Below are 13,140 nucleotides of genomic sequence, written 5' to 3'. Positions count from 1 at the left end.
TCACAAACAGTCTACGCTTTGTACCTTCCCTGGAAGGTGAGTAGTAGTTTCCGAGGCACATCTGTAGGCATTCTGTTATCTGTGGACTATCAGAGTGTTGATGAAACACTGAAATTGCATCGGGATTGAATACAACAGTCACCATGCGCACTTTAATATATGGGAGTAATGTCTCATACAGTTTACGCTTTGATCGGTCCTTGGAAGACCAGTACTAGTTTCCGATGCACATCTGGAGGCATTCTGTAATCTGTGGACTATCAGAGTGTTGATGAAACAGAGAAACTGCATCGGGATAGAATAAAACAGTCACCATGCGCACATTCCTCCATGGTTGTAATGTCTCAAACTGTCTACGCTTTGATCGTTCCCTGCAAGACCAGTAGTAGTTTCCGAGGCACATCTGGAGGCACTCTGTGATCTGTGGACTATCAGAGTGTTGATGAAACACAGAAATTGCATCGGGATTGAATACAACAGTCACCATGCGCACTTTCCTCAATGGGAGTAATGTCTCAAACAGTCTACGCTTTGATCTTTCCTGGAAGACCAGTAGTAGTTTCCGATGCACATCTGGAGGCATTCCGTAATCTGTGGACTATCAGAATGTTGATGAAACACAGAAATTGAATCGGGATTGAATACAACAGCCACCATGCGCACTTCCCTCCATGGGAGTAATGTCTCAAACTGTCTACGCTTTGATCGTTCCCTGCAAGACCAGTAGTAGTTTCCGAGGCACATCTGGAGGCACTCTGTGATCTGTGGACTATCAGAGTGTTGATGAAACACAGAAATTGCATCGGGATTGAATACAACAGTCACCATGCGCACTTTCCTCAATGGGAGTAATGTCTCAAACATTCTACGCTTTGATCTAACCCTGGAAGACCAGTAGTGGTTTCCGATGCACATATTCTGACATTCTGTAATGTGTGGACTATCAGAGTGTTTATGAACCACAGAAATTGCATCAGGATTGAATACAACAGTCACCATGCGCACTTTCCTCCATGGGAGTAATGTCTCAAACATTTTACACTTTGATCGTTCCCTGGAAGACCAGTAGTAGTTTCCGATGCACATTTGGGGCATTCAGTAATGTGGGGACTATCAGAGTGTTGATGAAACACAAAAATAGCATCAGGATTGAATACAACAGACACCATGAGCACTTTCCTCCATGGCAGTAATGTCTCAAACAGTTTACGCTTTGATCGTTCCCTGCAAGACCAGTAGTAGTTTCCGATGCACATCTGGAGGCAATCTGTAATCTGTGGACCTTCAAAGTGTTGATGAAACACAGGAATTGCATCGGGATTGAATACAACAGTCACCATGCGCAATTTCCTCCATGGGAGTAATGTCTCAAACAGTTTACGCTTTGATCGTTCCCTGGAAGACAAGTAGTAGTTTCCGACGCACATCTGGGGCATTCTGTAATGTGTGGACTATCAGAGTGTTGATGAAACACAGAAATTGCTTCAGGATTGAATACAACAGTCACCATGCGCACTTTCCTCCATGGGAGTAATGTCTCAAACAGTCTACGCTTTGATCGTTCCCTGCAAGGCCAGTAGTAGTTTCTGAGGCACATCTGGATTCATTCTGTGATCTGTGGACTATGAGAGTGTTGATGAAACTCAGAAATGTCTTCGGGATTGAATACAACAGTGACCATGCGCACTTTCCTCCATGGGAGTAATATGTCAAACAGTTTACGCTTTGATCGTTCCCTGCAAGACCAGTAGTAGTTTCCGATGCACATCTGGGGACATGCTGTAATGTGTTGACTATCAGAGTGTTGATGAATCACAGAAATTGCATCAGGATTGAATCCAACAGTCACCATGCGCACTTCCCTCCATGGGTGTAATGTCTCAAACAGTTTACGCTTTGATCGTTCCCTGCAAGACCAGTAGTAGTTTCCAACGCACATCTGTGGGCATTCTGTAATGTGTGGACTATCAGAGTGCTGATGAAACACAGAAACTGCAGCGGGATCGAATACAACAGTCACCATGCGCACTTTCCTCCATGGGAGTAATGTCTCAAACAGTCTACGTTTTGATCGTTCCCTGCAAGACCAGTAGTAGTTTCCGATGCACATCTGGAGGCATTCTGTAATCTGTGGACCTTCAAAGTGTTGATGAAACACAGAAATTGCATCGGGATTGAATACAACAGTCACCATGCGCACTTTCCTCCATGGGAATAATATCTCAAACAGTTTACGCTTTGATCGTTCCCTGGAAGACCAGTAGTAGTTTCCGATGCACATCTGTGGGCATTCTGTAATGTGTGGACTATCAGAGTGTTGATGAAACACAGAAATTGCATCGGGATTGAATACAACAGTCACCATGCGCACTTTCCTCCATGGTTGTAATGTCTCAAACAGTCTACGCTTTGATCGTTCCCTGCAAGACCAGTAGTAGATTCCGATGCACATCTGGAGGCATTCTGTAATCTTCAGACTATCAGAGTGTTAATGAAACACAGAAATTGCATCGAGATTGAATACAACAGTCACCATGTGCACTTTCCTCCATGGGAGTAATATCTCAAACAGTTTACGCTTTGATCGTTCCCTGGAAGACCAGTAGTAGTTTCCGTTGCTCATCTGGGAGTTTCTGTAATGTGTGGACTATCAGAGTGTTGATGAAACACAGAAATTTCATCAGGAATGAATACAACAGTCACCATGCGCACTTTCCTCCATGGTAGTAATGTCTCATACAGTTTACGCTTTGATCGTTCCCTGGAAGACCAGTAGTAGTTTCTGACGCACATCTGGGGCCATCCTGTAATGTGTGGACTATCAGAGTGTTGATGAAACACAGAAATTGCATCGGGATTGAATAGAACAGTCACCATGCGCACTTTCCTCCATTGGAGTAATGTCTCAAACAGTCTACGCTTTGATCGTTTCCTGCAAGACCAGTAGTAGTTTCCGATGCACATCTTCTGACATTCTGTAATGTGTGGACTATCAGAGTGTTGAGGAAACACAGAAATTGCATCGGGATTGAATACAACAGTGACCATGCGCACTTTCCTCCATGGGAGTAATATCTCAAACAGTTTATGCTTTGATCGTTCCCTGCAAGACCAGTAGTAGTTTCCGATGCACATCTGGGGACATTCTGTAATGTGTTGACTATCAGAGTGTTGATGAATCACAGAAATTGCATCAGGATTGAATCCAACAGTCACCATGCGCACTTCCCTCCATGGGTGTAATGTCTCAAACAGTTTACGCTTTGATCGTTCCCTGCAAGACCAGTAGTAGTTTCCGATGCACATCTGTGGGCATTCTGTAATGTGTGGACTATCAGAGTGCTGATGAAACACAGAAACTGCAGCGGGATTGAATACAACAGTCACCATGCGCACTTTCCTTCATGGGAGTAATGTCTCAAACAGTCTACGATTTGATCGTTCCCTGCAAGACTAGTAGTAGTTTCCGATGCACATCTGGAGGCATTCTGTAATCTGTGGACCTTCAAAGTGTTGATGAAACACAGAAATTGCATCGGGATTGAATACAACAGTCACCATGCGCACTTTCCTCCATGGGAATAATATCTCAAACAGTTTACGCTTTGATCGTTCCCTGGAAGACCAGTAGTAGTTTCCGATGCACGTCTGTGGGCATTCTGTAATGTGTGGACTATCAGAGTGTTGATGAAACACAGAAATTGCATCGGGATTGAATACAACAGTCACCATGCGCACTCTCCTCCATGGTTGTAATGTCTCAAACAGTCTACGCTTTGATCGTTCCCTGCAAGACCAGTAGTAGATTCCGATGCACATCTGGAGGAATTCTGTAATCTGTAGACTATCAGAGTGTTAATGAAACACAGAAATTGCATCGAGATTGAATACAACAGTCACCATGTGCACTTTCCTCCGTGGGAGTAATATCTCAAACAGTTTGCGCTTTGATCGTTCCCTGGAAGAAGAGTAGTAGTTTCCGATGCACATCTGTGGGCATTCTGTAATGTGTGGTCTATCAGAGTGTTGATGAAACACAGAAATTTCATCAGGAATGAATACAACAGTCACCATGCGCACTTTGCTCCATGGTAGTAATGTCTCATACAGTTTACGCTTTGATCGTTCCCTGGAAGACCAGTAGTAGTTTCTGATGCACATCTGGGGCCATTCTGTAGTGTGTGGACTATCAGAGTGTTGATGAAACACAGAAATTGCATCGGGATTGAATAGAACAGTCACCATGCCCACTTTCCTCCATGGGAGTTATGTCTCAAACAGTCTACGCTTTGATCGTTTCCTGCAAGACCAGTAGTAGTTTCCGATGCACATCTTCTGACATTCTGTAATGTGTGGACTATCAGAGTGTTGATGAAACACAGAAATTGCATCGGGATTGAATACAACACTCACCATGCGCACTTTCCTCCTTGGGAAGAATGTCTCAAACAGTCTACGCTTTGATCGTTCCCTGGAAGACCTGTAGTAGTTTCCGATGCGCATCTCTAAGCATTCTGTAATGTGTGGACTATCAGAGTGTAATGAAACACAGAAATTGAATCGGGATCGAGTACAAGACTCACAATGCGCACTTTCCTCCATGGGAGTTATATCTCAAACAGTGTACGCTTTGATCGTTCCCTGGAAGACCAGTAGTAGTTTCCGATGCACATCTTCTGACATTCTGTAACGTGTGGACTATCAGAGTGTTGATGAAACACAGAAATTGCATCAGGATTGAATACAACAGTCAAATGCGCACTTTCCTCCATGGGAGTAATGTCTCAAACAGTTTACGCTTTAATCGTTCCCTGGAAGACCTGTAGTAGTTTCCGATGCACATCTCTAGGCATTCTGTAATGTGTGGACTATCAGAGTGTAATGGAACACAGAAATTGCATCGGTATTGAATACAACAGTCACCATGCGCACTTTCCTCCATGGGAGTAATGTCTCAAACAGTCTACGCTTTGATCGTTCCCTGCAAGACCAGTAGTAGTTTCCGAGGCACATCTGGATTCATTCTGTGATCTGTGGACTATCAGAGTGTTGATCAAACACAGAAATTGCATCGGGATTGAATACAACAGTGACCATGCGCACTTTCCTCCATGGGAGTAATATCTCAAACAGTTTACGATTTGATCGTTCCCTGCAAGACCAGTAGTAGTTTCCTATGCACATCTGGGGACATTCTGTAATGTGTTGACTATCAGAGTGTTGATGAATCACAGAAATTGCATCAGGATTGAATCCAACAGTCACCATACGCACTTCCCTCCATGGGCGTATTGTATCAAACAGTTTACGCTTTGATCGTTCCTTGGAAGACCAGTAGTAGTTTCCGATGCACATCTGTGGGCATTCTGTGATGTGTGGACTATCAGAGTGTTGATGAAACACAGAAACTGCATCGTAATTGAATACAACAGTCACCATGCACACTTTCCTCCATGGGAATAATGTCTCAAACAGTTTACGCTTTGATCGTTCCCTGGAAGACCAGTAGTAGTTTCCGATGCACATCTGTGGGCATTCTGTAATGTGTGGACTGTCAGAGTGTTGATGAAACACAGAATTTGCATCGGGATTGAATACAACAGTCACCATGCGCACTTTCCTCCATGGGAGTAATGTCTCAAACAGTCTACGCTTTGATCGTTCCCTGCAAGACCAGTAGTAGTTTCCGATGCACATCAGGAGGCACTGTGTAATCTGTGGACTATCAGAGTGTTAATGAAACACAGAAATTGCATCGAGATTGAATACAACAGTCACCATGTGCACTTTCCTCCATGAGAGTAATATCTCAAACAGTTTACGCTTTGATCGTTCCCTGGAAGACAAGTAGTAGTTTCCGTTGCTCATCTGGGAGCATTCTGTAATGTGTGGACTATCAGCGTGTTGATGAAACACAGATATTGCATCAGGATTGAATACAACAGTCACCATGCGCACTTTCCTCCATGGGAGTAATGTCTCAAACATTTTACGCTTTGATCGTTCCCTGGAAGACCAGTAGTAGTTTCCGATGCACATCTGGGGGCATTCGGTAATGTGTGGACCATCAGAGTGTTGATGAAACACAGAAATTGCATCAGGATTGAATACAACAGTCACCATGCGCACTTTCCTCCATGGTAGTAATGTCACAAACAGTTTACACTTTGATCGTTCCCTGGAAGACCAGTAGTAGTTTCTGATGCACATCTGGGGCCATTCTGTAATGTGTGGACTATCAGAGTGTTGATGAAACACAGAAATTGCATCGGGATGGAATAGAACAGTCACCATGCCCACTTTCCTCCATGGGAGTAATGTCTCAAACAGTCTACGCTTTGATCGTTTCCCGCAAGACCAGTAGTAGTTTCCGATGCACATCTTCTGACATTCTGTAATGTGTGGACTATCAGAGTGTTGATGAAACACAGAAATTGCATCGGGATTGAATCCAACACTCACCATGCGCACTTTTCTCAATGGGAATAATGTCTCAAACAGTCTACGCTTTGATCGTTCCCTGGAAGACCAGTAGTAGTTTTCGATGCACATCTCGAGGCTTTCTGTAATCTGTGGACTATCAGAGTGTTGATGAAACACAGAAATTGAATCGGGATCGAATACAAGAGTCACAATGCGCACATTCCTCCATGGGAGTTATATCTCAAACAGTCTACTCTTTGATCGTTCCCTGGAAGACAAGTAGTAGTTCCCAATGCACATCTGGTACCATTCTGTAATGTGTGGACTATCAGAGTGTTGATGAAACACAGAAATTGCATCTGGATTGTATACAACAGTCACTATGCGCACTTTCCTCCATGGGAGTAATGTCTCAAACAGTCTACGCTTTTACCGTTCCCTGCAAGACCAGTAGTAGTTTCCGATGCCCATCTGGAGGCATTCTGTAATCGGTGGACCTTCGAAGTGTTGATGAAACACAGAAATTGCCTCGGGATTGAATACAACAGTCATCATGCGCATTTTCCTCCATAGGAGTAGTGTCTCAAACAGTATACGGTTAGATCGTCCCCAGGAAGACCAGTAGTAGTTTCCGAAGCACATCTGGAGGCATTCTGTAATCTGTAAACTATCAGAGTGTTGTTCAAACACAGAAATTGTATCGGGATTGAATACAACAGTCATCATGCGCACTTTCCTCCATGGGAATAATGTCTCAAACAGTTTACGCTTTTATCGTTCAATGCAAGACTAGTAGTAGTTTCCGATGCACATGTTGGGGCATTCTGTAATCTTTGGACCTTCAAAGTGTTTAATAAACACAGAAATTGCATCGGGATTCAATACAACAATCACCATGCGCACTTTCCTCCATGGGAGTAATGTCTCTAACAGTCTACGCTTTGATCGTTCCCTGCAAGACCAGTAGTAGTTTCCGATACACATCTGGAGATATTCTGTAATCTGTGGACCTTCAAAGTGTTGATGAAATACTGGAATTGCCGCTGGGTTGAATACAACAGTAACCATGCACACTTTCCTCCATGGGAGTAATGTCCCAAACAGTCTACGCTTTGATCGTTCCCCGGAAGACCAGTAGTAGTTTCCGATACACATCTGGAGGCATTCTTTAATCAGTGGACTATCAGAGTGTTGATGAAACACAGAAATTGCATCAGGATTGAATACAACACTCACCATGCGCACTTTAGTCCATGGGGTAATGTCTCAAACATTTTACGCTTTGATCGTTCCCTGGAAGACCAGTAGTAGTTTCCGATGCACATCTCGAGGCTTTCTGTAATCTGTGGACTATCAGAGTGTTGATGAAACACAGAAATTGAATCGGGATCGAATACAAGAGTCACAATGCGCACTTTCCTCCATGGGAGTTATATCTCAAACAGTCTACGCTTTGATCGTTCCCTGGAAGACAAGTAGTAGTTCCCAATGCACATCTGGTGCCATTCTGTAATGTGTGGACTATCAGAGTGTTGATGAAACACAGAAATTGCATCTGGATTGTATACAACAGTCACTATGCGCACTTTCTTCCATGGGAGTAATATCTCAAACAGTCTACGCTTTTACCGTTCCCTGCAAGACCAGTAGTAGTTTCCGATGCCCATCTGGAGGCATTCTGTAATCGGTGGACCTTCGAAGTGTTAATGAAACACAGAAATTGCCTCGGGATTGAATACAACAGTCATCATGCGCATTTTCCTCCATAGGAGTAATGTCTCAAACAGTCTACGGTTTGATCGTCCCCAGGAAGACCATTAGTAGTTTCCGATGCACATCTGGAGGCATTTTGTAATCTGTAAACTACCAGAGTGTTGTTCAAACACAGATATTGTGTCGGGATTGAATAAACAGTCATCATGCGCACTTTCCTCCATGGGAGTAATGTCTCAAACAGTTTACGCTTTTATCGTTCAATGGAAGACTAGTAGTAGTTTCCGATGCACATGTTGGGGCATTCTGTAATGTGTGGACTATCAGAGTGTTGATGAAACACAGGAATTGCATCAGGATTGAATACAACAGTCACCATGCGCACTTTCCTCCATGGGAGTAATGTCTCAAAGAGTTTACGCTTTGATCGTTCCCTGGAAAACCAGTAGTAGTTTCCGATGCACATCTGTGGGAATTCGGTGATGTGTGGACTATCAGAGTGTTAATGAAACACAGAAATTGCATCGGCATTGAATACAACAGTCACCATGCGCACTTTCAATCATGGGAGTAATGTCTCAAAGAGTCTACGCTTTGATCGTTCCCTGCAAGACTAGTAGTAGTTTCCGATGCTCATCTTGAGGCATTCTGTAATCTGTGGACCTTCAAGGTGTTGATGAAACACAGAAATTGCATCGGGATTCAATACAACAGACTCCATTTGTCCTTTCCTCCATGGGAGTAATGTCTCAAACAGTCTACGCTTTGTTCGTTCCCTGCAAGACCAGTAATAGTTTCCGATGCACATCAGGAGGCATTCTGTAATCTTTGGACCTTCAAAGTGTTGAATAAACACAGAAATTGCATCGGGATTGAATACAACAAACACCATGCACACTTTCCTTCATGGGAGAAATGTCTCAAACAGTTTACGCTTTGATCGTTCCCTGGAAGGCCAGTAGTAGTTTCCGACGCACATCTGGAGGCATTCTGTAATGTGTGGACTAGCAGAGTGTTGATGAAACACAGAAATTGCATCAGGATTGAATACAACACTCACCATGCGCACTTTCCTCCATGGGGTAATGTCACAAACAGTCTACGCTTTGATCGTTCCCTGCAAGACCAGTAGTAGTTTCCGATGCACATCTGGAGATATTCTGTAATGTGTGGACTATCAGAGTGTTGATGAAACACAGAAATTGCATCAGGATTGAATACAACAGTCACCATGCGCACTTTCCTCCATGGGAGTAATGTCTCAAACAGTCTACGCTTTGATCTTTCCCTGGAAGACCAGTAGTAGTTTCCGATGCACATCTTCTGACATTCTGTAATGTGTGGACTATCAGAGTGTTGATGAAACACAGAGATTGCATCAGGATTGAATAAAACAGTCACCATGCACATTTACCTCCATGGGAATAATGTCTCAAACAGTTTACGCTTTCATCGTTCCCTGGAAGACCAGTAGAGTTTCCGATGCACATCTGTGGGCATTCTGTAATGTGTGGACTATCAGAGTGTTGATGAAACACAGAAATTGCATCGGGATTGAATACAACAGTCACCATGCGCACTTTCCTCCATGGGAGTAATGTCTCAAACAGTTTACGCTTTGATCGTTCCCTGCAAGACCAGTAGTAGTTTCCGATGCACATCAGGAGGCATTCTGTAATCTGTGGACTATCAGAGTGTTAATGAAACACAGAAATTGCATCGAGATTGAATACAACAGTCACCATGTGCACTTTCCTCCATGGGAGTAATGTCTCAAACATTTTACGCTTTGATCGTTCACTGGAAGACCAGTAGTAGTTTCCGATTGACATCTGGGGGCATTCTGTAATGTGTGGACCATCAGAGTGTTGATGAAACACAGAAATTGCATCAGGATTGAATACAACAGTCACCATGCGCACTTTCCTCCATGGTAGTAATGTCTCAAACAGTCTACGCTTTGATCGTTTCCTGCAAGCCCAGTAGTAGTTTCCGATGCACATCTTCTGACTTTCTGTAATGTGTGGACTATCAGAGTGTTGATGAAACACAGAAATTGCATCGGGATTGAATACAACACTCACCATGCGCACTTTCCTCCATGGGAATAATGTCTCAAACAGTCTACGCTTTCATCGTTCCCTGGAAGACCAGTAGTAGTTTTCGATGCACATCTCGAGGCTTTCTGTAATCTGTGGAATATCAGAGTGTTGATGAAACACAGAAATTGAATCGGGATCGAATACAACAGTCACCATGCGCACTTTCCTCCATGGTAGTAATGTCTCAAACAGTCTACGCTTTTACCGTTCCCTGCAAGACCAGTAGCAGTTTCCGATGCCCATCTGGAGGCATTCTGTAATCGGTGGACCTTTGAAGTGTTGATGAAACACAGACATTGCCTCGGGATTGGATACAACAGTCATCATGCGCATTTTCCTACATTGGAGTAATGTCTCAAACAGTCTACGGTTTGATCGTCCCCAGGAAGACCAGTAGTAGTTTCCGATCCACATCTATAGGCATTCTGTAATCTGTAAACTATCAGAGTGTTGTTCAAACACAGATATTGTATCGGGATTGAATACAACAGTCATCATGCGCACTTTCCTCCATGGGAGTAATGTCTCAAACAGTTTACGCTTTTATCGTTCAATGGACGACTAGTAGTAGTTTCCGATGCATATGTTGGGGCATTCTGTAATGTGTGGACTATCAGAGTGTTGATGAAACACAGAAATTGCATCAGGATTGAATACAACAGTCACCATGCGCACTTTCCTCCATGGGAGTAATGTCTCAATGAGTTTACGCTTTGATCGTTCCCTGGAATACCAGTAGTAGTTTCCGATGCACATCTGTGGGAATTCGGTGATGTGTGGACTATCAGAGTGTTAATGAAACACAGAAATTGCATCGGCATTGAATACAACAGTCACCATGCGCACTTTAAATCATGGGAGTAATGTCTCAAAGAGTCTACTCTTTGATCGTTCCCTGTTAGACTAGTAGTAGTTTCCGATGCTCATCTGGAGGCATTCTGTAATCTGTGGACCTTCAAGGTGTTGATGAAACACAGAAATTGCATCGGGATTCAATACAACAGACTCCATGTGCACCTTCCTCCATGGGAGTAATGTCTCAAACAGTGTACGCTTTGTTCGTTCCCTGCAAGACCAGTAATAGTTTCCGATGCACATCAGGAGGCATTCTGTAATCTTTGGACCTTCAAAGTGTTGAATAAACATAGAAATTGCATCGGGATTCAATACAACAATCACCATGCGCACTTTCCTCCATGGGAGTAATGTCTCTAACAGTCTACGCTTTGATCGTTCCCTGCAAGACCAGTAGTAGTTTCCGATGCACATCTGGAGGCATTCTGTAATCTGTGGACTATCAGAGTGTTGATGAAACACAGAAATTGCATCGGGATCGAATACAACAGTCACCATGTGCACTTTCCTCCATGGGAGTAAAGCTTCGAACGGTTTACGCTTTTATCGTCCCTGGAAGACCAGTAGCAGTTTCCGATGCACATCTGGGGGCATTCTGTAATCTGTGGACCTTCAAAGTGTTGTGAAACACAGAAATTGAATCGGGATTGAATACAACAGACACCATGCACACTTTCCTTCATGGGAGAAATGTCTCAAACAGTTTACGCTTTGATCGTTCCCTGGAAGGCCAGTAGTAGTTTCCGACGCACATCTGGCGGCATTCTGTAATGTGTGGACTAGCAGAGTGTTGATGAAACACAGAAATTGCATCAGGATTGAATACAACACTCACCATGCGCACTTTCCTCCATGGGGTAATGTCACAAACAGTCTACGCTTTGATCGTTCCCTGCAAGACCAGTAGTAGTTTCCGATGCACATCTGGAGATATTCTGTAATGTGTGGACTATCAGAGTGTTGATGAAACACAGAAATTGCATCAGGATTGAATACAACAGTCACCATGCGCACTTTCCTCCATGGGAGTAATGTCTCAAACAGTCTACGCTTTGATCTTTCCTTGGAAGACCAGTAGTAGTTTCCGATGCACATCTTCTGACATTCTGTAATGTGTGGACTATCAGAGTGTTGATGAAACACAGAGATTGCATCAGGATTGAATAAAACAGTCACCATGCACATTTTCCTCCATGGGAATAATGTCTCAAACAGTTTACGCTTTCATCGTTCCCTGGAAGACCAGTAGAGTTTCCGATGCACATCTGTGGGCATTCTGTAATGTGTGGACTATCAGAGTGTTGATGAAACACAGAAATTGCATCGGGATTGAATACAACAGTCACCATGCGCACTTTCCTCCATGGGAGTAATGTCTCAAACAGTTTACGCTTTGATCGTTCCCTGCAAGACCAGTAGTAGTTTCCGATGCACATCAGGAGGCATTCTGTAATCTGTGGACTATCAGAGTGTTAATGAAACACAGAAATTGCATCGAGATTGAATACAACAGTCACCATGTGCACTTTCCTCCATGGGAGTAATGTCTCAAACAGTTTACGCTTTGATCGTTCCCTGGAAGACCAGTAGTAGTTTCCGTTGCTCATCTGGGAGCATTCTGTAATGTGTGGACTATCAGCGTGTTGATGAAACACAGAAATTGCATCAGGATTTAATACAACAGTCACCATGCGCACTTTCCTCCATGGGAGTAATGTCTCAAACATTTTACGCTTTGATCGTTCACTGGAAGACCAGTAGTAGTTTCCGATTCACATCTGGTGGCATTCTGTAATGTGTGGACCATCGGAGTGTTGATGAAACACAGAAATTGCATCAGGATTGAATACAACAGTCACCATGCGCACTTTCCTCCATGGTAGTAATGTCTGAAACAGTCTACGCTTTGATCGTTTCCTGCAAGCCCAGTAGTAGTTTCCGATGCACATCTTCTGACTTTCTGTAATGTGTGGAATATCAGAGTGTTGATGAAACACAGAAATTGAATCGGGATCGAATACAACAGTCACTATGCGCACTTTCCTCC

The sequence above is a fragment of the Schistocerca gregaria genome, chromosome 3, assembly GCF_023897955.1.
Source record: "Schistocerca gregaria isolate iqSchGreg1 chromosome 3, iqSchGreg1.2, whole genome shotgun sequence".
In the NCBI taxonomy this organism is placed as follows: Eukaryota; Metazoa; Arthropoda; class Insecta; order Orthoptera; family Acrididae; genus Schistocerca; species Schistocerca gregaria.
The sequence above is the reverse complement of the archived record's forward strand: the minus strand, read 5'-3'. Positions refer to the sequence as shown.